General features: G+C 39.5%; 1 protein-coding gene across 3 annotated transcripts in view; it reads right to left on the bottom strand.

Annotated features, from left to right (window-relative positions):
- The window catches only part of sox1a (SRY-box transcription factor 1a), a 97895-nt gene extending 75404 nt beyond the window's left edge, over positions 1 to 22491 (bottom strand). Inside the window, exons 1-2 of one of the 3 annotated variants that reach the window (XR_009395011.1) lie at positions 22348 to 22491; positions 21838 to 22272 (exon numbers count right to left, since the gene is read on the bottom strand). The gene's annotated coding sequence lies outside the window, so the exon portion shown is untranslated. The remainder of the gene's footprint in view (positions 1 to 21837; positions 22273 to 22347) is intronic. The other 2 variants (XR_009395012.1, XR_009395010.1) reach the window with 2 other exon arrangements.
- Between the last annotated feature and the right edge of the window lie 4677 nt (positions 22492 to 27168).

Here is a 27168-nt window from a genome sequence, read left to right as displayed (position 1 = left end):
TTAATATCATCTCATTTCACTGTGATCCTCTCCGCGGCCCACTGCACACACAAGGACGGGATGCAGTGAATATTGTGGCAAGAGTATCCAGTCGGCTGTCAATCTAGGCCACAGTCACCCCCTCCCTCGCACACACACACAGACACACACATACCCCCAACTCACACACACACCCTCCTCAGCGGCTAAATTGCAGTTTGAGAGACGACAGGGGAGAGGCAGCGGTGGCAGCGGTGGTGGTGGGGGGGCTGCCGGGGCCCGAGGGACGCCATACAATGGAGCGTGCTGCTGACCAGCGTTCAGGTGAAATTGAATTGGAAATCTTCCACGGCTGGTTAGCATAACAAAGGGCCTCGTGGCTTTAGACAAAGGCTGCTTCTCTAATGCACAAAATCAATCTCTCTACGGGCTCGGCGCATTGTTCCCTCCCGCCATACAGGTGTTCCTTCAATGGTCCTTAATCAAAAGTGTCAAAACAAAGTTAAGAGTTATCTCTGCTCCTCCGCAGCTGCTTCTGCAGAGCCGAAAGAGGGAACGAGACCAGACGCTCGGGGTAGCAAACAGCTGAGCGAGTGTGTGTGTATAGGATGCTGGGTGCATTCAGTGCATCCTACGCCGTGATCTGTTGGTGCTAAAGTTGAGCCACTGAGGAAGACTAATCTCATTTCTACCTGAGCTCTGTCCAAATCTGAGCAACTGGTACTCACAGATGCGATCATTGAACACATCATGAAAAGGAGGAAAAAGTTTGACTTATTTAAAAGAAAAAAAGGCGATGAGGAATAGGCTGCAAGCAGAGATGCCAGATTCTGAATCATTTATTCAACTTATTTTACATTAATTCTCATTAACAGGGGTGGGACAAACTATCTATGCAATATGAGGCATCGCTCCTTCTTGTGATACATTATCAATACACTGTCACCAAATATCAATATTATTATCAGATTCACTACTTAATTACTCTTTGTTGTGGAGCTTATAAAATGAATGAGGATAAACTTGCAGCAAAGAAGAAGAAACTAAAGGGGGAAAATGGCAGACAGCGGAGGTAAGTAAATCAGAGCACCTGATTTATCGGTAACTATTGAATGGCCGTTCATCAGCACTAATCAGCCCATACCTACGGGAGTATGGCCCTATTCTATCTTATAGTAGGTTTAGCAGTCGATCAAATAGATGCAATAAATTTCTTGTCTATTTAATGGCCGCTTTGTGTTTCACTTTCACTTTCGTTAGGTTAAGGTACCCAAAAGGGGCGCAGTTTTGATTTATGCTACAAAATGACTTCTCCAAAGTTTTTGCTAAAAGGTTACTGGTTAGGCGTTATTAAACAGACTTTAAAAAGTAAAATAAATGCACATAAATGCCAAAACCAAAGTATTTACGGGGACTGCTTTGATACTGAAAATGCGACGCACTGAATAGTTTACTTGGTTTTATGATGGGACACAAACTCCTGGAGATGAAACTCCTGAGTTTGCTTGACCCAACCCACTAAATTTTGTCCACTCATGAAGCAACGTTAAGTTAAAAGTCATGTAGGTTGCCTATTGGACGGGAAACAAAAGAGAAAGCAGACATGAGGACAGAGGAGGAGACTGTGCTCAAAAGGACCAGTTCAACTGTAATATCAGGAGCATGAGCATGACGAGCAAATCTTATAAACTGTCTTTATTCAACTCATCTTTATAGAAGTTGATGAAGCAGTTTTTACGATCTGCTCAGCAGTGTTCTATGTATGGCCACTTTATGTTTTGGTACTTGTTTTGCTCTTCTTTGCGCTCGTTTGTTACTTGTCCGTGTTTATTGCACATGGACATATAATATATAAGGACATTTCTGTTTGTTATGTTTGACCTTTGATTTCTTTTATTATTTTCTGTAATTTATATTCACACCTTTTGCTGCTGTGATGAGTGAATTTCCCTGTTGTGGGATCAATAAAGTATAATCCAATCTAATCTCCGTAAATGTGCAAGCTGACTGGCCAAGTTTTGTCAATTTGTGTTTGTAAGGAATAAATTAACAATAATAGCTTTATTTTTCACTGAGACACTGAATAAAATCTACGATTGAATTCACTTGCACATCTTTATTAAGTGTTGGTTATCATATTTAAGATCTTTATTGTGACCCCAAACAAACCGAGCCATTTCAACAGAGACCGGTGTTCTGGACAGTTACGTACAGAAGTTGTGTTTTTCCAAGCCTAACCCTTTTCTTTGGTCCTCATCTAAGCAAGTGGTTTTGGCGTTGAATACAGTGATTATGAAATGTCATATTTTATAGTATGTCATATGAATCATCTGCGAAAGTTCTCCTAGGAAATCGTACAAACTCATAAAGGAGAATATGTTAACACATCACATTATGCCTTTGCATCAGTCTTCCTTCAAGTTAAAGGCCTGATTGGTAATATTGGTATTTGCTGCTATTTTCCCTGAAGGTTGTTTAAACACAAGTACAGCTCTTATGAGCACACACACACACACACACACACACACACACACCACCGCCCCCCTAAATCCCTTATGCTCCAACAGTGTAACACTCGACCCACTCTCGCTCCGTTTCTCTATAGGCCCGAGACCTTGACTCGCTCAGGGAAGATTGAATGAAATAAGAAGAGTTAAAACACTGAATACAGCCCATGGTCTCCGTCTCTTCTTTTCTCGTGTGTGGGCTAACTGATTTATCCACTAAGAGGTAAGTGTTGTCACTTCTCCCTAATCTCTGTCCTGCTACAGGGCTTGTAATGTGATATTTTTTACACCTGAACTTTAAGTGCTTTAAATGACACGTGGTAGCCATGAAGCAAAACAAGTACAGGGAAACAGATCCAATCTTAAACAACTAAATGCTAAAACATCCCAGAGAGAGAGAGAGAGAGAGAGAGAGAGAGAGAGAGAGAGAGAGAGAGAAGGTATGCATTACGTTGCAGTGGATACATTTCGTGACTGTATGTCCTGATAAAGTGAGATTCTCCGCTCCAGAATCCGCATCCGCTCCGTCTGTGGATTACCACATAAATAACAACATAAATAATCTGTAGACTAATCCCATCTCCTAATAAGGAGCATCATAGACTCGACGCCTCCACTTTGACAGCCGCCAGACGACAATCCATCAGTACACACTCCCGTCAGCATTACACCGTGCCACGTGGTTTAAAATGTCAGCGGAGTGGCAGGGAAATCTCCGTATAATGTACACTTTAAACTGACATTTTCATGATTGTGACAAGGGAACGTAACAAGGATAAAATCTATCACTTTATATCACTATTAGCAATACACATAATATTATGACATACTCCATTTTCAGGACGTAAATGCCTGTTTTCAGCTGATACCTGCAGAATCTCCTGCAGGGGCCTCTTGAAAGCAGAGATTTTTAAGGAATTGTTAACTAAATCCAAACAGTCGATAAGTCTATATAATGTCCTAATCTTGATAGGAAGTTAGATAAGTGATTTCTTAAAGAAGACAGAAGCAGCTAGCTGATCTTTGCGTGCATTTCTGCGACTCGATGTGCTCCAAAGAAAAGATTGCGATACTGAAAAAAAAAACGGAGGGAAAAAATGAAGCCATTTAACCTTTATTGCTTTTCCAAAGCAGCACCTGTCTGTTCCAGGCCTGAACCAACCTCAACAGTGCTTTATCTACATCTACACTAACACCGATATATTTCAAAACATATTATCTTTATTTCTCACATTCATATTTAGCCACAGCTTTCAGTCCCCGGAGTGGACGATTAGAGAGCTTTGATAACATAAGCCTACACAGATATGGTTCGGGACTTCTAACTCTCTCTTTGACGACTCAATGTGGATATTAATAGACAGCTGATTACACAATACAGGTGTTGTCACTGATTTCCTCAGATAATTCCCAAAAATTTCAATTAAATTGTGATGTGACCAGCATCTCAGTGCAGCAGGTAAGTGGGTGCAATTAATGGGTGAATTTGCCTTGGTCAGTCAAATATGAATTTATTTTACAAAACGTACAAAGATGAGAAAAATGAAAGAAAGAACTGGAGCACCAGGTGACCTTACATTTAATGAATTACTACTTTACTTCCTACTTAAAATCTTAATGTTTAACTGCTTATATGACTTTCTGAATCCATTGTTTTTTTAAAAGTATGAACTTATTTTTACAATGCGTTTGGTCTAACTCATATTATATTATCCTTTTCTGGTTTGTAATCGCCCGTTTTCACAGTTTCACAATTGATTCCAGTAAAAATTAGAACACGACAGATATATCGGTGACTGATATTATCATGATATTGGCCTATCAAAGGCCTATCAGTATCTGTGTATATGCTGTCCGATATGTGCCATAATGAAAACTATTTTTACACAATGTATATTGCTGCTTGCCGTGATTTAGAAATGGTTTTAACTATTAATTTATAAAATTTTTAATAGTCAGCAATTGACTGAAAATGAACATTAATGATCATGTTTATTTATTGATTTTATTTCTATTTATTCTTTAATTTCTCAGTTATCATTTAAAGAGTTTATGACAATATAACACATTGTTTGTGTAATGTTTAATATTATTTAAAAGAGTTTGTTTCAGAAAGTAGCTCTCTGGATACATTTGCAGAGTGGTAAAAAAAAAAATCGGTGCACAATCCACATACAAAAATTATATTTTCATTTCATTCAGCTGAAAAAAAACAACTATTTATGCCACTATATTGGATGATTTTCTCCCTCCAAAATCAGTATTGGCATCGTTCTCAAAAATCCAATATCAGTGGGCTCTAGTAAAAAAAAACAAAATCAATATGTTGTCTTCAACCTTTTGATAATAATGTGTATAGAGGACAAGAGAAAAATATGTAAATAAATAATTAAATAATGAGTTTGGATTAATTAAAACCCGGTGTAGGTGATCACAGAGAGAGGCATTTTAGTATGGATATAGATCCAGACGACAACACCTGGAAACACTAATATGGCCACTTTTTTTGTACACATATATAAACAGCCTTTTCAAAATTAGCCGGCTCACTGTGGGCGTAGTCTGCTGCTGTTCTCACCTCGCACTGGAGGGAGTCCAGCCATCCAGCAGCCCTCAGCTCAATCTCTCACAGCCTCTGCTGCTCCGGCCCTTGGGAGGACTCATGCAGGCCAGTTGATTAAAAATCACTTAGTGGAGAACACAAACAAAGCTGTCAGCCTTTGGCTTGCCCTTGGGATTGGAGTGAGCGGAGGGGGGAGTAGAGGGGTAGAACGAACAAGAAGAGATGAAGGGGAAGAAGAGACACTTTGTGGGTTCAGTTAGATTTGAAAAGTTGACAAATTCCTCAAATTGGGAACGAACAAGGATAGAGAAACATTCTATTGATCAAAATATTGCTTTATTAACACATAATATACTTGTCCAAATCAGTGCAAAAGTACATTTTAAGCCTACTGTTGAAATCCAATCATCATTTATGTGAAGGATGCTCATAGAAATAAAGAGTATTTACTTTCAAATCCAACAACCCAGGTTCATGCCAAGAATATTCATTTTGATTCAGGTAAATCTGCCTAAACCTCATCTTAATAAGACCACTCCATTTGGTGTGTTTAAGCCCATTCAATGTTTAACCTTTATTGAGGTTTACCAGTAGAGTAAACATTTTATCTGTTTAATTTACTTTAACTGTGGTGATGTTACTGCAAGTGGGTACATCCTTGAATCTCTCTTGTTGGTGTGTTCATGGAAGCTCCGGCATTGAGAGACAACTGTCCAGTGGTATTGCAATTATGATCTTTGTTGGGAAAAAGAAACCCAGAGGACAGCAATAAAACATGTGCTCATGTTGCACAAACAGAGGAGGCTTTCAAACGTGTCCTTGCTACCAACGGGCAAGATGGAGTTGAATCTCTGCAACTTGCTTTTAACTGAATTGAAAGGAAACTATATAGAAGTGGGAAAGTCCGCTCATCGCAGTCCTTAAATGTTTTTTACTGGGTCAATTTAACTATTTAGCTTTTTACGAATAAGTGTCAGATATCCATCCAATTTGTGTTAAATAAAATCCCATACTTTGTGGAAAAGAGCAAACCTAAAAAATGTCCTCCCAATTTTAAAAGCCCAAGGTGACATAATCAAATATTTTGTTTTGTGCAACCAAACAACTCAAAGACATTCCTTTAACAAAAAACAAAGCAGAAAAGGAGCAAATCTGTTGTAGAAGTTAGAGCAGCATTTTTGCTCAGAAAAAAATAAGCCATTATCAAAATAGTTGATAAATGTACATCAACTTATCAATTATTAACTAATTATTTCTGCTCTAATCTTTCTTCATATCTTCTAATCTTAAGGGTCTTCACTTAAACAGTAACAAAGTTAAACAACACTGAGGGCAAAAAACAGCTGATTAATCAATAAATACAGTGTCAGGAAATCAACTTACAGCTACTTTAATTATTGCAATTTTCAAACATAAATGCAAAAGATTCTGTGCTTCCAGATTTTACATTTTGAGGATTTGTCACTTTTGGTGACTTGTGCCCATTTTTATTTCCATCTTACATTTTTATGATCAAACAATGACTTGATGAATCAGGGGAGTTAAAGTCAAATAATTGTTAGTTGCAGCTGGGGATTAAATCTGAAAACTGAGCACTAGACACAAGCAAAGCATCAAGTGATGGTGAGAGTCAGTCAGAGGTTCAGTGCTGCAGATCCACAGGAGGCAGAAAGGATCAGTGGGTTAGAAACTACATGTGTCAACACATGATGACCGTTACTGGTCTGATCGTATTGTGACACCCATCACAGACGTAATTAGTGAGCACATGTGAGCACACACACACACACACACACACACACACACACAGTGTTGTGCGTACACATGCACATACATGTGCAGCAGACACACACACACACACACACACACAGCTGCCACTGACAAGGGCAGGGCAGCACGGCTCCAACGGTCTACTGGCCTTCACTACCAGATGGTAGTTCCCACTGGTTCTCCTGACACACACACACACACACACACCCTTGTACTTCCATTTTTGTGAGGACCCTCATTGACATAATGTATTCCCTACCCTAACCCTACCCCTAACCATCACAACTAAAAGCCTAACCCTAGCCTCATTTTAACCTTCAACCCTCAAATAGACTTCTGGATGGACCACTTGTATTGCATCTGTTACTCAAAGTGTCTAATACTCTAGCACTTGAGTTTACATTACAGCTAATGGAAAGCAAGGTGTGTCTCACACACTCAGACGCACCAAATTGTTGCCATGTGTGTCAGTATTGCACATCAACGACCCTGATGAAGCTTTGGTATCTGACAATTTGGAAGTGAGACTGGGCTAGCCCACTACAGTGCAAAAAAATAAAAGTTGGGTGAACTCAAAATGTCAAGGCAACAAACTTCGATAAAATTTTAAGTTGCACAATAAAACTAAATATTTTAAGTTTTGCTTTTGAGTTTGCTCAACTCTGAATTCAGATTTTTGTCAACTCAACTGTAAGTTGTACTAACTTACAATTTGACATTGTAATAACTTTTAATCCTTACTTTTGCTAACTTCTGCAATGTGCTGAATTGGCAATATTGTAACGCTGCTATGAAATGTCAGCTAATGTTGCGACCACAATTTTGAGTTAGCATTGATAAGCTAATGGCTACTCTTGTAGCTGTAACAAGCAGAGCGGTTAGCATCAGTTATCCGCTAGCATCAGTTAGCCGCTAGCATCAGTTAGCCGCTAGCATCAGTTAGCTGCTAGCTTTCGCTAATGACAGAAAACCTGTTCGTGTTTAAAGTTGAAGTTAATGTTGAAAAGGTTGCCTTCTCCAACAAACGACGTACAACACAGCACAATACAGCTCAGAATAAAATCCCCTTATCATTTTAATTAATTGAATTAAGGGTTGATTACCTGTGTGGACTCAAGCTCAGGCAGCAAAGCACAGCCACAATGAGACTTCAAGTGCAACTCGGAAAGTTGGCTTTCGCGCATTTCACAACAAAGAAATAAGAGTTAACAGAACTATTGTCCCTTGTTGTGAACCCCAACGTAAAGATATAATTAACAACAACTCACCAACTTGTTTTTGAGCATACAACTGGCTCGCTTTGTTCTGCTAACTTACATTATTGCCCTAAATGTCAATAATTTATATTTCCATGTTTTACCAACTTAAATCACTGTTTTAGGCCAAAAAATATAAGTTAGCTTTTTTGCAGTGTAGTGGAGCACCCATTAAAAATATTTCTGTTCAGAATGGATTGATTGCATGGCCTCTGGTATTTTATGAGAACTGCTCATTCAAACAACTTCACACTCAAAACTAGACTCAGTACAAGGGCAGTCACGTCATTTTAACTGATCGGTTACGTCTGTTGAGCCCATCCGATCCTTTGTCAGCTGTCACACGGGTGATTTTACCAGCAAGCTTTAATGCACACACAATAAGTGCAATGCATGATATTTATCGTATTAACCTAGTTAATGTGCACTTGTTTTATTTCACTCTCTCTGTTGAGTCATCGTGGTGTGCACTCAAAACGGTTAAAAAGTTGTGAAAAAGAGTGTGGTACCCTGGACTCTTCTCACCCGCAACAGGCGCCAACTCTACTCTGCAGCAGAAGGGGCGGGACTATCAACCTATTTCAAACTTGTGAAAATGGCAGGTGAAGAAGCTGCAATTGAAACGAGGAACACAAAACTTTAGAAAAAAAAGATAAGATATACTTTTGTTCCCCTTTAATTACTACTACTCTGTAATTGCATAGAAGCCAATCATGGGTTAAATGTATTAACTGAAATTGACCTAATGCCGATAAACCATGATGCCTGTGGCTGACTATCACTGGCTGATCTTATAAGCAAATTAAAACAACACTACCCAGTCAAATGTAAACACCACAACAGTACAAGTGTATTTCTGAAGTGTACTAACAGAAGTATCACAATGGGATAGAGCAGACGTTAGACTCAAATATAAATGCCTCCATATACCGTATACTCCGGTGAAATGTCAGGCAAAAAGCCCAAGTCTGGTTTGAAGGTCTTGCTACATCTGTGTTCTTTAGCAGGTGCAACATAAAAAGCCCTTCAACACAAACTGATCAAAACTGGGAAAAAAACCTTCACCTCCACAGTCCGCACTTTGCTGACATTACTGAAAGAACTGGCATGCGATTGATTTGTATTATACCCCAATAAGGAAAGAATTTGTATGTCAACATCCTCAGCATATAGGAGCAAGGTGAGAAGTGTCCCTGAGGAGGAAAGTTGAAAGACAAATTGAGAGTACATAGTAAAAGACATAAGTACAGACAGACAATGAAATAGAGATAACAGGTATATAGAGAGAGGGAGAAAAAGGGAAACAATGAATATGGAAGTCTCTCAGGCTGCAGGAGCAAAGTCACCCCCTCACTATCCCCACTGGGGCCTTTAAGGGTCAAATAAGAAGCACATTGGTGTCCAGTACATTGCCTGTGCAGACAGCTGAGAAAAGATGGAAGAGACAGAACCTTGTTTGGTGAATTATACATACACACACACAGGTTATAGTCTCTCATGTCGACCCTTGTCTTCACAGTTGCGAGTCACCCATCTTATTTCTGCTGACCTGTATGTGGAGGGGTTGACAGAGGTGAGCACACAATCTCCCGACGCCCCAAACGCAGAGAATTGGATCACCCCTGGGCTGACCTCCTCGGAGCAACGCCTCGCCTATCTGCACCCGGTGCTGTCGAGGGGACCGTTTAGGGCAGACGGTGACCCCTGCGTGGCCCCCGGGTCCGCGGCTCCTCTGCCTCGGCTGCTGGGCAACATGACAACCTATACAAGGCCCTGTCAAACGCATGATTGACATGTCCCCGCCCATCTCCACCAACATTCACACCCGCCCCGACAAATTACCCCAAAACCCAGACAGGCCACCATATCTTTGCTCCCTATTTGCTCTCTTGTCGTCTTCCATATGTTATGCGCACACACACACACACACACACACACACACATACACACACACACACACACACTGTTTGACACAATGGATTAAATGGATTAATTGTGTCAGATCATGTAGGTTAGATGGCTGGTGCTGCAGGTAATAAGACTTTATTTTTCTTTACTCACCTCAAGGTAGTGCGAGCTGAACCAACGTCGGAAAACTAGCTCAGTTTAAATTGAAAAGCAGGTTATGTGTCGACTGCATGGGAATAAACATGCTATATGTTATTTAGTCGCTTTTAGTTTTTCATTCTTATTGTGATTGATTTTGTTACCGCTGCAGGGCAGTCTGATCACGCACCGCTCTTCATAAAACCACGTCTCCCATGCCTTTCCCGTACCTGCGGTGGAGATTGGCACACACACACACACACCAACAAATCGCAGGCATGGAAGACTCACACACAAACACACACACACACACACAAACACAAAGAAAGAAAAAGAGCTACAGTACTCCCTACATCAACAGTGGCCTAGATAAACACAATACACACAAAAGAGTCACCCCGTGAAAATAACCCTCCATCTAAGCATCACTGCACTTATCTACTCATAAACATAGGGATAAATCAATTCAGTGAGAAACACATATTTTTTTCTCTCATTTGAAATTACAGCTGCGGGACCAAAGCTAGCATGATAGCATAGGTCAAATTCACTAACCTCTCCTCTCCATGGCAACAGTCTACCTCTTATAAAATAAAAAAAAAAGGCTCAGTGTGGTTTGTTGAAGTCATTGTGAGACGTTTTTTCCATGACCTGCGAATGTGCGTGTCATGACTGTGTTGCTGTGTCCTTGCATGTGTTTCACAAGGACACAAGAATGCATAAATGTGTATATGTACATGTATGTTCACATGAAGGTATATCTGTGTATCTGTGTTGGATGTGTGTGTGTGTGTGTGTGTGTGTGTGTGTGTGTGTGTGTGTGTGTGTGTGTGTATGTGTATGTGTGTGTGTGTGTGTGTGTGTGTGTGATGACAACCCTGTTATCACAGCGTCTGTATTAGCATTGCAGCGTCTCACCGCTTTGTTTTACTCTGACCTGTATAATCAGTGTCACATTAGCAACACAACAAATCAAACGCTCTGAGTTTCCCCCATGCAACCTCTCTGTCTCTCTCACACACACACACACACATACACACACACACTGCATGTCCTCCTTCATGCTCCCAGCTGGCCACCATACTGTGTCAAACAGATGCTAATTAATATGATAACTAATACCTATTACACAACACGCAAAGCTACAAAACCGCTAATTTAATTTCTTTTTTATTTCAAAAGCAGAAAGATGAAATGAATAGAGAAAAACTCTTCTTCCTGTTCGTGTCACAGCAAATACATTCAATATCTGAGTAGGTGGTTAGATTTAAGTGCACTTGAAGATTAGTTAAAAACAGGCTCAGGTAATATTTGTGCCAATTTATTGAATCCCATTAAAATCACAAGGTGGCCACTATTGTCAATTTTCCTTCTTTTTTTTTTTTACCAACTGCTGCACCACCAATTAAAACAATGTTATTATATATAGAACTGAAATGATAAGTAAAGCAACAGGATAAATGGATTCATTGTTTGAGCTTCCAGGTTGTGATGATTTGCTGCTTTTTTTTGTCTTGTGTGATAATAAACTGATTTTTTATTTTTAGATGTTGGAGTGTGACGATATCACCTTGGGCTTTGAGAAAGTATAAAAGCATTTTTTCCCTTTTATTCTAACATTTAATAGACAAAAGGATTAATTGATTGAATCAAGAAATTAATCTGCACATTAATTAATAAGGAAATAACACTTGCAGGCCTATAATATACTAATAATTAAAATTTTCTGAAAGCAAGTCGCGTTTCATTAATTACAGAAAACGTGCTGTTGTTTTGTCACTTTGCCCAATTTCGTGTGAAGCCAAGGTCCTAAAATTTAGTTAGATTTGGGATAAGGTACTTCACAGACTTTTGTTGTTTTGTTTTTGAACAACCCCAATTCGAGTATTTTCTTACCGTTTTGAACCGAAATGACAAAATTAAAAAAGAGAGAGGTTTCAATTAAACGATTAAAAGATTACGAAACAACAAAGATATTTTTGGATGGATGAAAGTTGAAGTGACCGTGTCAGATGTTTTCTTTCTCCTGTTGAAGATTTTTTTTTTTTTTAACAAATGTCAAAAACTGAAAAATATGAAAAGGTAAGTACAGTAAAACATAACTGGACAATTCAAATTAAAAAGTACATATTGTCTTTCGAGATCAGCAGCAATGTGGACTTTTGTTCTCCGTTCTGATGTACAAGGAGGAAAGTCAGCATCTGCTCAGCTCCTTCTACTGTAAACCCTCCAGTGTTGAAAAAAATGAGAAGAAAGAAGAAGAGAGGAAGGAAGAAATTGAGAAGAGGGGAGAAAAACAGAGGAAGGAAGGGAGAGAAGACAGACAGAGACAGATGGGCAAAAAGACAAGTGCGGAAAGACAGACGGGAAGAGGGAGCTGAAAGGGAGGAGAGGAGATGGAGGGATAGATTGAGCGGGGAGAAGGAGGCGTACTGTAGGAGTTCCAGCTGACATTAGCGGGTGAGTTTATGAGATGTGATGATTAGCCAAATCCTGCTAATCAATGACACATTCACATGGGTTCCTGCTCTGTTGCTAAACACTAATTGGTCTATTCTGCGGCAAATAGGGAGATGCTGTTTCCCACTTCACTGTGAGCAATGCGAGCTGACATGAGGGCACATGTGGGCACACACACACACACACATACACACATTCACACACGTGTCAGACGTTACTTGCATGCACATACTGTACATCTGTAGCAGATTCTGGTACATAAAAAGGTCAAATTGAGACTGATTTAATTTGAGAGTGGATGAGGAGCAGAGGATCCTGCTCGACTCGCTCTAACAATAAGGAGAGAATGGATCCTAGAGCGGGCCAGTTGAACCAGCAGAGGGTGGGGGGTTGGGGGTTTGGAGACGGAGCCCTAAATTCAATTTCACTTTGTTGAGTATTTAGATAATGTCTCCTAATGTAATGCCGGAGCCGTGAGTGGATCCACGCTATAGCTGCTGCAGCCGTTAATCACAGTGCAGCAGCAGCGCCACCACTGTCTGAAGACGGGCACTGCAGCACTGAAACCATTCACCTGCAGACTGGATACAGAGGCTGCACCTGGAGCTCTGCTGGAAATATCACGCTCAGGTTTTCCTATTAAAAGTATCCACTGCAAAGACAAATTGCAAATGTATGTATTACAGTTTAAATATGATTGTCACATGACTTACATAATTTGCACTGTCACACTTGATTTAAACTGTAGATATAGTTTTATGTACAGTGCATGCATGTGTACACATCAATGTAAAATATAACTTTACCCGTAGAAAATTATACTTTTTGCACTATTTGTAACAGTCTGGTGTGTAGCCTATGTAGACATTATATGGTGTATTTTCGGGTTTCTATTTATATAAAGTTTCTCACCTACTTGTCTGCACCTTTTCCAAATTTAAATTCAAGCACTGTTTAAGCATCTTAAAGGTGCAATTTCAAGCTTTTCCAGCACCTGACAGCTGTGGTAAATTACATATTTATAGTTATAGTTTTTACTGCATTTACAGTATACCGATTATTCATCACGTTAAATTTAAATGTTATTGTGCTATGAACAACCCAAATTATGTTTGCATCCTGCAGAAGTGTGACAAATTGAAATCCAGCAATGTTTCATGTCTCAAAATGTGTCACCTGTTTGTAAATAGACTGTGCAACCTATATCAACTATATTTAAGCAGTTTCAAGGTTTTAAACACTTTAAAATGCAAGTGTTCAAAGATTTCCAGCACCAATATAAACTCTGTATATGTTTAATCTTTCCTCAGCTTTGTTGTCATCATTTAGGCTGCATAAGTACAGTGACAGCAGATAGAAACCAGGCAAATGTTCTGTTTGTGTAAATATGCTTGGCCATTAAGCTGATTGTGATTATTGCACAAAAGTAAGCTTCATGAAACTTGAATTTCTGGTTAATCACAGATTAATCCGATTCCATTCTATGAAGCACTGACATAATAATTTAGCAGCAATAATTAAGGCAGTTTGCTACTAAAAAACAATAAATATACTTAATTTAACTTCCTGAAAAACATATATTGTTTTTTTGTGGCTGTCCTTGACTTAAGAATTTTTTGTCGACTAACACTCATATGATTTGTAAACTAATCTATTAGTTGATTTAATTGATTAATTTCTCCACAAATAATGCAAAAATACCACTTTAAATCACATGTTTATCAGAGATGTGCTCATAGGTTGCTTGGACATCATTAAAAAAGGACTGATCGACAAAAGAAATCAAAGTCAACTAAACCAAAATGACCAATTGATGATAAAAGGGCAGCCTTAATTTTATTAGTGTATTAATTAGTCATAAAAACAATTTTAACAAACAATCCTTGAGGCTATTTTTCAAGCAAAAATGCCGAAGATCCTGTGGCTGCAGCCTCTGCAGTGCTGTAGTTTCCATTTTATATAGCTGTAAACTGAATATTTTATGGGTGTTGAACTGTAAGTTGAACAAAACAAGCAAGTTACCTTGAGCTTTGGGTAATAAAGCAGCTATTTTTCTTCAGTTGTATAGATTAAATTGTCAACCAAATAATAAAAAGGAATAATTTAAAAAAAAAAGTTATCTATAATGAAGTTGCAGTCCTATTATTTACAGTGTTTTTCTATAGAGCACCTCACCTTGGAGGAAGTGTTGTCATAATATTTTCACATACACATCTCTCAATCTTTCTCGTGCAGCACACACACACACACATACACACACACAGCACATCCACAGCCACAGCACGATGAGTGCGGTCAATGCAGGGTGTATTCCTCTCTCAGTGAGTGCCGGTGGTTAACAGTGCTTTGCGTTGAAGAGGAGGACAAGAGGAGGGTTCACTCAAACACATGACTGTTACTACCTAAATATTAGTGCAGGGACTCTCCCTCTCTCTCCCTCTCTCTCTCTCTGAGTGTGCCTCAGTATGTGATAGTGTGTCTGTGTACGTGTATGTGTGTGTGGATGTAATTATGTGCAGAGGAGAGGCTGTTTGGGGTAAATAGAGTTGCAATTATTCTTTTAACCTGTTAGATTGTCAGCCCCACTAACACACACGGGGCCAGGAGGAGACAGAAAACAGACAGAGACAGACAGATAAGTACTGCATTTAGAGACAAACAGTGGCACACATTTAACTCAAAACTAAACGCTGAAATTTCTCTATGACATGTATTATCAGGAATTTGTTTTTCAGTTGGAATGAATGGGTTTTAATGATTCGGTCTGCAAAAAAACAAGGCAACATATGCAATCCAATGCTTTTTGTTGTCTTATTTAATTTTAAATGACAATAACACAATTAATTGATTCATGTGAGGATATATTTTGTTGTTGTTGGTATTTCACAAGCCCTTTTGGATGTGCGAGTAGTGTTTAAAGCAGGTGGTTATATTACTGCTATAAGTGATTTGATTGCAGTGTGTCAAGACATGATATCATTGAATTGATTTAATTTGCGATACACTCGCTGTTGACAGCTGTTTGACTGAGCTGAAGTGTAATGCTCCATCAGCAGCAAATGCCGCATTAGAGACAGAAAGTACAGGATATTTTCCTTCTATACTTACTAAATTTACTTACTATAATACTATAATACTTACTATACTAAATGGTCTCATGGCAAAACTGATGACTAGCCTTCGAATTATTATTACATCTTCCTGCAAAGTATTGAGGTGGGAGGAGAGTCAAATGCAGATAATATCTTAAATAAAACTGTATCAATCTAGAAGAGTGGCAATGTAATGCAATGTAAAGTATTGGATTATTAGTCAATTGCCAGAAAGATAATAGTTGATAATTGATTAATTTAAGCTATTTTTATGCAAAAATGGCAGGAAATGCTGTTTTCAGCCACTCAAATATGAAGATTTCCTCCTTTTATCGGTTAGGGTTTGGTTTTTAGTCATACAACCCAGATTCAAAAGCAGTTTGGACTTTGCCTATTTAAGGTGAATAAGCAGAATGTGGAATGTGCTAATCCTTTGTGATATATATTAAATTGAAAACAAACAAAGACAGTATATGTAAACCTCTTAAATTGCAGCTGACCACCAGCAGGTAAGGGTAGCTGTAGGGTTAGAAAAAAAACGTTTTTTGAACTGATGCAGTTTCTGTTGTGTTTCAGCCTCATGCTAAATAAGCACAACTGCAGAAACTACAATATGTTACCTTTCAAATGAAGCCTCAGAGATGTCGTTTGGCTTTACAGTGCTTCTGTTACAAGCTTTGACTCAAATTTTGTTTTGGTCTAATCCTAACCCTTCCATTAAATCTACCTCGGAAGGTGGGTTTCACAAGGTTAATATTCCAACTGATAAACTTTTTTCCCCAACTTCTTTGGAATCAGGGTTGTATTCAACTGGATATATATTTGGGTTTTGGACTGACAAAACAAGACATTACAGTGGATTTCATGAAAGTAATTCTTTTTTAATTTATTACATTTTATAGACCGAACAATTAATCAAGCAAATAGTTGTCAGATGCATCCATAACAACAATAACTGTTAGTTGTTAGTAGAAAGATACAGCATAGTATCACAATATTTTAAGTGTCAATATTGTATCTATACACGGACACCAGGTATTATTAGTTAATTATTGAAATTAATAAATTCGCAATTAAAATTGTTGTGTCTAGGATGACAGAATAAATTGCTTTTTCCATTCACTCCATGATAATGAGGTAGCAGTAATTTACTTTCAACTTTGCCAGTAGCTAGAGGGGCTACATAACTTTTTTGTACAAGTTGCATTGTTCACAATACCTGTACAGTATTCATGTAAATTGTATTCAGTTAAGCTGGACTATGTAGACTGTAATACAAAAAGTTCAGTTTAGGAGCATGCAACATTCATGTTAGCCAGTCTGTCTGCTTGAAAATCCCATTTTGCAAAAATGTGTTAATTGAGTTGAATGTAGTTAGACTTAAAACAAATGTCTTCGTTTGGTGCTATAATATGCAGTTGAGAAAGGGCAATAAATCACAAGCTCTTACAATATATATATATATATATATATATATGTATATATATATATATATATATGTGTATATATATATATATATATATATATATATGTATATATATATATATATATATATATGTATATATATATATATATATACATACATACACACACACACACACACACACACACACACAAATACATATATATATATATATATATATACATACACATAACTAATGACTAAAATGATAAATGTAATGTTTTAAAATGTAACAATCACTAAATAATCAACAGAAAAGCCACTAGTCCACTTGCTCAATTTCATAATCGCAAACACATTTTAAAGATATATTGCAGTATTTTCCCCTCTCATTCTCTCTTTTGCTATATTTTGCACATACGCACACATGCTGTATACACACAGACACACACACACCACAGGCTAATAATGTTATCGGCTCAGATCACCAACTCAGCAGATCTCAACCGCATGTCACCTACGATAACTCAACGCATGCACACACACATACATATACACACACATACACAAATGCAGAGTTCGGTGGCCCTTGTCAATAGGACGTTAAGGGTTTTGGCACTAATGACCAGTGTAGAGATAAGAGAGGAGAGGTTAATGTGTTGCTGTGGGTGATCAAGATAAGCCCGTTCCCTTTAAGCCTGCGGACAATGAGACAGTGAGAAAGAGAGAGAGGATACAAAAACCAGGAGGTAAAATGTGGAGAAACATATTCTGAAATAAGCAAAAAGCCTCATAGACGACATGGGACTGTTTGTGTAAGACGCTGCGCCACATGTAAACTACTGTTTATCATATTTGATACAGGAATAAGTGGATTCATGCAGATTCAGTCCATCAGGGCTGCACACATAAATATGCAGAGCACTAAAAACTCAATAGCCACCAACCAACCGACCGACCCCAAGCTTTTCACTGAATGGGTTATCGGTGCAGCTCAAAAGACAAACCAAATATACGACCCTGTCTCGCATTCAAAAGGGGGCTTTATTTGGAAGCTTTCTTTGTGCATGTGTGTAAATATCTACAGTATGTGTGTCAGCTTTGTTCGACGTATTGTTCGCAGCAAGGGGTTAGACACAATTGCTATTTAAGTACAGCATTAACAGTGCATGTATACATGTATCTACACACACACAAACACACACACACACACACACACACACACACACACACATAAACACACACACATACACACACAAACATCTTCCTCCCTGTGTGTAAGAGTAACATAAAATGGCTGCCCCCCACTCCCCCCTCCAACCCCCCCATCTGTGTGGCCGGCTGGGTCGGCTGACATTTGGACACTTGTCAATCATCTCTTTCAATAGCCAAGCGGCAGGAAAAATGGAGTCGGGGGGTCAGAAACTCAGTGTATCGCCATGGCAACAACTGCACTGAAGTTCATAGCCTGCTGGGACTGTAGTTCTGAGTGTGTGCGGCATTTGTGTGTGTGTGTGTGTGTGTGTATGTGAGAATGTCCATTTTTTGTTTCTAGTTCGAGTGTGTGTGCGTGCCTCCCCTTGTGTGTCCAATTGTTCCCCATCAGCCAGAGGCAAATACTCCTCCCATTTTAGCTCTTCCACCTCTCACCTTGCAACCACGCATGCAGCTTTAGCCTTTTCTCCCCCTTTCCCTCTCTCCCTTTTTACCTCCCTTCTCTAACCAGCAGGTCAAGGAACAAGGCCCTGCAGGAAGTACAGCATCCAAAAAAAAGGGTACTTAACCTTTCGCCACCTTGGCCTCTCACTCTCGTTCCCCTTTGCCTCTAACCGTTTTCCTCTTCCTTGCCCGTGTGTGTTTCATTGTGATCATCCACTTGCACACGCTCTACATTTAATTGTTTTCTTGTCTTCAGTAGTTGTGCTCTCATCTGTTTGCGAGTTGTGCGTTGCATTTGTACTTTGTTGAGTGGGTGAAAGCGTGCATGTGTTATCCCATACTGTGGTTCACGTGTGCAAGCGGCCCTGTGTTCAGCTAAAGCACAAGAAAACAGCGTGATTGAGCACACAAACACAGCCACAACAAACTATGTGGAATCTGCACCACTGGTGGTCTGTTTATGGGATGAATACGAGGGATAATTTGTGTTCTCTGTCAGGGAAAATAGCTCAGATTGAGCCTCGGAGTACAATCCACTGACCCGTTTACCGAACACTTATCGCAGAGAGGTTCACCAGCACCATTCATCCTCCTGGGGCTCCAGCAGCCACACACAAGCAGGCAACTAGTCCCTCCTATCTACCCAGACTATAATGACAGCACGATGTGCAGTGACAGCAGCCACACAGAAATGAATTTAATACAATGCTTCAAATGGCATGAAAACCTGTAGCTCTGGGAATAAACACCTCTCATGAAAATGTTGACATACACAACATTTACACAGCAGCTTGTTGCAGATTTTAGGGATTTGATGATAGTTTAGTTAGAGGGCTAGACGCCAAACTTCTGTTGCATTAGATTTGAGCACAATTGTTTCTTTTTGGCACAACAAAAAATGCCTATTGGAAAAACAAAGCACCGCTGACTGAGATTAAAAAATAAAAAAGTACACAGGTTGCGAGATGTATGTTAATTTTGTCCTTTCTCTTACTGTAACTCGTGACTTTTATGAGTAAAATCTGCTGTTAATAGCTGTTTGATGTGGATTAACATGCTCCATTACCCCAATGTACCAACACTGCCAGAGTCATTACAGAGCACACACACAGAAATACACACACCATGACACAGACACCAACACAGCTCCATCCAAATCTCCCCCTGACAACGCGTGCAACACACACACTTCTTCGTCCAACACTCTCCCTCTTCCCAGTCCCATCAATGGACAAGGCCTGACTGGAATGGCGTAATTCTGAGGGATAATTCATGGATAATTTTGGGATAATCTCCAGCAAACCATTCGGAGCGCTGCCACCCAGTTTGCCCGCAGCCTGATTACCAGGCTCCGAATGCCAGCCACTTGTAGTGACCAGCACCGCCAGCAACCACTTTGCTGCATGCAAATAAACAAAACATACAAGGACCTCCAGCAGGGAGACATCCAGCTCGCTCGCACAGATACTTGTAGGTTAATGAAAAGACACACACGTGCAGGATAGAGGCGGACATATCCAGAACATCAATGTAAAGACATCTTGTTATATGCAAAAGCATGTGGAGAGCATACACACCGAGCCCCTTCCATGCCCCCCCGGCACACACACATCCAGACAGCTGAGGGGACTTACATTATGTGTGACTGCCATCTTGTGGTTGGAGTAACTATGTGATTAACAATAAAATGCCTAACCTTTACTGTGACATGCAATTAAATATTCAATTCTACAGTTTTTCCAAGGCCAGCACAGAAAGGCAGTTTCATTCTTTTTCTTTTTTAAGTACTTTAGGCTAATCATCCTGCTGAGATTAAGCTAGTGAAACTATCATTTAGAATATTTAAAACACTGCTAAAGCATTAATAACAAATAATAAGCCCTTACATGATACCTTAATGTCAAGTTTCTGTTTTCACATTGTTACACTCTATAATAAATTGAATAAACACCATGTGTGCATACATATGCAGGAAAACCGAGACAATATCAGCAATTATGTTCAGCTTTATGCTGAATTTGAGTCGCATGTTGGAAATGTTTGAGGTGCTGCCATTGTGGTTCATAGGTTGATAAATACTGACATCTAGTGGCTCAAACTAAAAACTCACAGTGTCAAGTGTGCAGTGCTCACACGTTTGGACCTAAGTCAATACCACCACCTCTTGGCCAATACGCCCATGCAACAGCAAGGGAAAAAAAGCAAAATGCATTATTTGCATGTTTTACATTTTTGGCTGATATCCATTTCCTGATTTTTTTATGCAACCATACAAAAATTAATCCTAAGAACATTTTGATGTTCCCATATAAATCTTGACTGTGAAAGCTAATGCACACATTAAAAAAATCAGGTATGTAAAAGAAAAAGGCCACGGGCAAAAAATAAAATTCATGCACACTGTCTTTTACTTGCAATAAACTTTTTCTGTCTCAGTCCTTAGCTTGAAGTTTTCCATTCTACCTGATGAAGGTCAAAAGACCAAAACATTGCACTTGTAAAAAAGTTGATTGCAAGTAAAGGACAGTGTGCAGGAATTCTCTCTTCTTTAATCTTCCTATATTAATAACAAGCTTGAAAAGAATAGATGTCCTCTGTGTTCTTAAGTACACAAAGTAATATGTCACCTATAACAACCTGACTAATTTTTTAAAACGCAATCTCCGTTAAAACTTTATGTTTCATACTCTGCCATACATTCACAGTGAGGGAGAAGGCTTGAAGGCTACACACACACACACACACACACACACACACACACACAGACATACCTGTGCACAGTTTAAATATGTTTGTATGTTTAATATGTTTGGAGTGATGCATACTTTCATGACTCCTTCACTTCACAAGTTCGCAGAATAACTTTTTTCATTTTACAAAAAATAACTGGTATGGACTATGGAGCACAGCTAGACTATGTGAATTACTTTGGACACTTGACATTGCACTTGGATTGTGTATTTCCCTCAGTACTGCGTGCACATGCAGATTAAGTCATTCCTGTCTGTGCAGGAGCATGCATAGTCCCCTGACACACTCAGACAAACGCACACAAACTCAGATCAAGTCCACCCAAATAAAGTGCCATTTCAGGTTTACTCACCATTAGTTAAGACATCTATCTCTTAGGCAGTATAATCAAAATCAGACGTGTTTACAATTTCAGTTTTGCATTCATGTCCTCAACATCCTCCACTGTCTCAACTGTCCAGGATAAAGTGTTAGTAAAAAAAATAGAAATAGAGGATTAAAAAAGGAAGCACAAAAGAAGAAGTGTTTTCCCAAAGCATCCAGAGGAATGGGTATCTCCAGTCCAACAGTCTGTAATCACTCCCCAATGAATTGGTAAAAAGCCTGAAAGATGAACAGTGACAGCTGGTCAGATCAGCTACAGGAAGCGGGGTTCCCCTGAGTCAGTCTTTCACTCCACAGAGCACTTAAGTCCAGCACTTTTTGGTCCTGCTGTTTGAGAATGTCCGACACTTTCCTCTGAGTGTGTAGACTCAGCTGAGCATCATCTCCCTGAAGCAGCTTTGACCTGCATGATAACAGATGATAACAGTGAGAGATAATCTAGACACGCTGATGCACCGATTGTGGCATGAAAGCTCACCTGTTTTTCTCAGCCACCCATCATGTCTCCAGGCGCTGAAAGCCCTGCTGTCAGTTTTAAAACACCGCAGACACGCTGTTCCCCTCTCTCATCTTCCCTCCTCGCCTGTTAGACATTGACTGCTTTGCTCTGCTCCATCTCTGCACTTGACCAATCCACTCCATCAGCTCCACCGCTCCACACAGATTTGCACTGTGCAACCTATTCCATTTTATGATACTCTCACTCACTTGCCTTCTCCCCCCACCGCTGCCAAACCAGTCACCTGTAGGCTCAGAAGTACTCAAAGCCATTTCCCAATCTCCCGCCCTCCTCGCCTTATTCATATCTTGTCTATCTCTCCTATTCCCATCATTTTCACCCCCAACTCTCACTCAGTTTTCACTCCTACACACTTTTAGTCCTTTCACTTCCTATAATAAGTCCTCTGCCTCTACCCAACCATTACCAATTTTCTCTGACCCACTATTTGCTATTAGCCCCTAGTCTTCCTCCTCCCCTTCCTCTTATCCCTCCACTCTCCATCCCTGTCTCTGCCTATCCTCCTTATATATCCTCAGCCTTCGCTTTGCCTTCTCCCCATCTCCAGCAGCATGAATATATTATTATCTACACAATGGGGCCCTGCTTATTGTTTATGAATTACCAGCCTTGCGGCCAAACAAAGCCTATTTTCATAAGAAACCTCCATTTCATTTCAGCTCCAATTAGATTGGGGGCTAAAGAATAGGAGTCCTCAGGCCTCAGCCCCTAAGGATGGCAGGTCCATTCAGCTTCATTCAATGGGGCCTTATTGCTTTCCCATACAAAAGAGCACGTGGACGGGCTTTCAGACTGAAACACCAACCAAAAATGACTGGGAGACAGTACTGTACAATAACAAATCTTTAAAGAAAGGACACTGAGTGCTTATCCTCCCATCCATCAATTCATCCCTCACTCTTCGCTTTCTTCTTCTCCTCTGTTCGTATATTGTAAGACCTGGACATTAATGACAGACAGTTGAAAGAGAAAGGGAGTGAAAGAAAGAGAAGAAGAAAGAGGCAGAGCAGCTCAGTTTTTCACAATACATGTCAAGTCTAAATGATCACTGGCTGCTGAATAGACAGATGGAAGGGGGAAGAAGTGAGTCGTGTGTATGTATGTGTGTGTGTGTACAGCTGATTGATTCTCTGCTTTGAAAAGAGAGAGAAAAGAGTGAACGAGAGGGAGAGGAAGACCTTGATGCTTTTTCTGAGCTCCACAATAGTCGGGGAGTCTGAGCCGTATTGTGGAGCACCCACAGTGACAAGCTGTCACTCCATCCTAGTAGGAAGAAAGAGGCAGAGAGAGTGAAGAAGGGCTGGGGCAGGTCAGAACGCTGATAATACACGTCTGCCTCTTCAATTCACAAGTTTCTCACCAACCAGACACTTGACAGGAAGAAGAAGGCTCTTAAGTTTGTCCTGGTAAGTAGGAATGGAAATAAAGGAAAGTTGGAGCCAAAGATTAACAGCAATGTGTGCCTCCACCTGGGAAGAAGGTAACATCAGTTATGAGATCCAGGTAGACTTCCCAGTAGTAAAGCAGTTGCTCTTTTCATACCCCGGTTCATTATTTGGGACTGAGTGGCAGTCCGCCAGCCAAACACTGCGAGAGAGTCAGGCCTACAAGGTCAGAGCACGACAGCGCTGGCCTGGCTTTATCTGCCGAGATCTGCTTCACAGGATGAATGTGAATTGTGCCTTTGTTCCGATGAAGTAATATTCAACATGAAACAAAAGGCAACTGTTTTCATTACTAATGAGTGGACAAGGTGAGAGTCACAGTGAAAAGGTTGACATCTGTGCTTATTCATCCAACAGCAGCAGAATGGGATCATCTCCCCCCACAAAGCTCGCCGCGATTATCAGAGTACACAAAAGATTTCAATAGGCTGGTCGTTTCAAAAAGGGGTGGCATGCACACAAACACACACAATGGAGGATTTTTTTTTGTTAGGTCAACGACAAGATGCAATCAATATCATTGCCATGCAAACCTAGTTTCTACACTTTTTCATCTATTTCAAAATACCACCATGTGTCATTTTAATTTCTTTTAGCTGAAAATTAGTCAGCCGATTTATGATGTGAATACAAAGCAAGTCTCACTTCGTCTCTCGCTGCAAGTATGGATCTTCAACACAGCAGAGGGTTTTATGTAGGAACTATGTGGAAAAGAAAATAGCTGCTACATGAAGCTGCTCAGAACAAGGTCAATGGATTATCTTTTTAGTAACCAGGTCATGATTTCTGGAGAGAGACTATGCTATGGAGTTTTCAAATGTGTAATTGGTGAATTGAAGTGCTAAAGTTTCATAATATTTAAGAGAAGGCAAACCTTGTACAGTAGAAATCTCCAACACTATGTAAGTAAAACCTAAACAAACTAGAATGGCAAAGAGAAAGGTAAGGTAGGTAAGAGAAACTGTATATTTGATTTTGGGGTGAACTGTTCCTTCAACTCGAGAAACATGAAACTCCACAAGCAGATATTGGGAGCGGTCCGGGTCCGAGTATCATAGTATAATTCCTTTTTCTGTGCAAACGAAAATACGAAAAAAGGAAAACAGTGCCCCCTTTTCCTTTTTTCGTTTTAAACCAAAAACGAAAAAACGGATTTTGCTATCAGCATCAAAAAACGAAATAACCAAACAACCTAAATGAAATAACGGCCGTTATTTGTTTTTTGCAAATTCATTTTTTGCCTTTTTTCGTTTCTCATTTATTGATATGACGTCGGACACATCGGAAGCGGAAAAATAAAAGTCCCGTCAAAATAAAAGTCCCGTATTAATAAGTACTTATTATCGAGCATAAAAAATAAAAATAAAGTATCATCATACACTAGTATAGGGTACTGTTCTCTGAACCATGCACGGTTCACATTTATTAACATAATTATTATTGATTATTAATTATAATCATAACTAATGCCAGCGGGTGAGCCTGACGTTTGGGAAGGCTATCTGACCACATGTTATACACAGCGCCGGGTAGTCGCCGATGCTGCTGATCGCTTCTGAAGTACTTTTATGTTGTTTATCTCATCACCATGGCAACGCAGCAGCTGCATCATAATAAATCCCTGGAACATGGGGGAAGCTTGCTCGCGATCGCAGCTCCTTTGGTGAGAACGCGCACAGAGCACAAAGCTCAGAGCCGGACAATAACCGGAAAATAACACCAGTTAACTCTAACCGGGGCTAAAGGTTTTGTTGAGCCGGAACATGAACACAGAGCCTGGTTGAGCCTCCACCGTACTAAAGCCCTCAGATCTAGTCTTCATGTAATAACAGCGCTACCCTGTGGCTAAACATCAGCACTGAAGCGATAACTTCACAAATTCTCATTTTCAATAATTGTTATGTTTATAATGTATGTGAGGTTGTCGCTGCAGCTGCTGCCCGTTCGTCACTATGCTGACAAGTTGCCGGTGACAACGCGTTGCCATGGTGATAAGATAAACAACATAAAACTACTTCGGAAGCGATCAGCACCGGCGACCGGGCTGTATAACATGTGGTCAGATGGGCTTCCCAAACGTCAGGCTATGGCTGTAATAAAATGATATGACAATGTTCTGAGTGTGATAATCAAAGGGAATCTTTTAATGTCCTACTACTAAAAAACAAACTCTTTCATAGCGATAGCTTTCATTTATGACGTTAGGCCTGGCATTAGTTATGATTATAATTAATAATCAATAATAATTATGTTAATAAATGTGAAACATGCATGGTTCAGAGAACAGTAGCCTATGCTAGTGAACACAGTATAGGCTACTATAACTAATGCCTGGCTCACCCGCCGGCATTAGTTATGATTATAATTAATAATCAATAATAATTATGTTAATAAATGTGAACCATGCATGGTTCAGAGAACAGTAGCTTATACTAGTGTACGATTATACGTTTTTTAATCCTTTTTATGCTTGATAATAAGTACTTATTAATACGGGACTTTTATTTTGATGGGACTTTTATTTTTCCGCTTCCGATGTGTCCGACGTCATATCAACAAATGAGAAACGAAAAAAGGAAAAATGAATTTGCAAAAAACAAATAACAGCCGTTATTTCATTTAGGTTGTTTGGTTATTTCGTTTTTTGATGCTGATAGCAAAATCCGTTTTTTCATTTTTGGTTTAAAACGAAAAAAGGAAAAGGGGGCACTGTTTTCCTTTTTTCGTATTTTCGTTTGGACAGAAAAAGGAATTATACTATAGTACCCGGACCACCAACATGGCCGACGGAAACAGTTTAAACAAACCGTTTGATATGCAAGTTAGCAGTTAGTTGACTGTGTTACTTGTGGGCGGGGTTCTATCCTCTATCATCGCTTGAACTGGGAGTTCTTTCGCTGGCGGAATCTTTATTCATCTTTGAAGTGTGTAGGCATAGATATATATATATATATATATATATATATAAACCATAGACTGTATAAAATAGATATAAACACTAGATGGCTCACGCTCGCTGTTAGCCAACGGAGACCGACGTCCGTACACGGCGGCCATCTTACCACAGGTGGCTTGCCCACTCATAACATCAGTCATGGTGCACGTAGCATTTAAACAACCATAGTTTGCTTAATTTAAACCGATTTTCAAACGGCTTGGTTTGTTAAAAACCTCAGAGTTGTGGTTATGTGCCTGCATACTGCAGAATAATTTTAGCCACGGACTTTCATAAAAAAACATTAAGCAGATAGGTAGAGCAATAGCTATAGGCCTACACACACAAGGTAGTTAGCCTATATTAAATCATTTATAAAACATTTAATCATTCCATGTA

This window comes from Centropristis striata, chromosome 10, assembly GCF_030273125.1.
Source record: "Centropristis striata isolate RG_2023a ecotype Rhode Island chromosome 10, C.striata_1.0, whole genome shotgun sequence".
Lineage (NCBI taxonomy): Eukaryota > Metazoa > Chordata > Actinopteri > Perciformes > Serranidae > Centropristis > Centropristis striata.
Note: the sequence above shows the minus strand (reverse complement) of the source record. Positions and strands in the feature narration are given on the sequence as shown.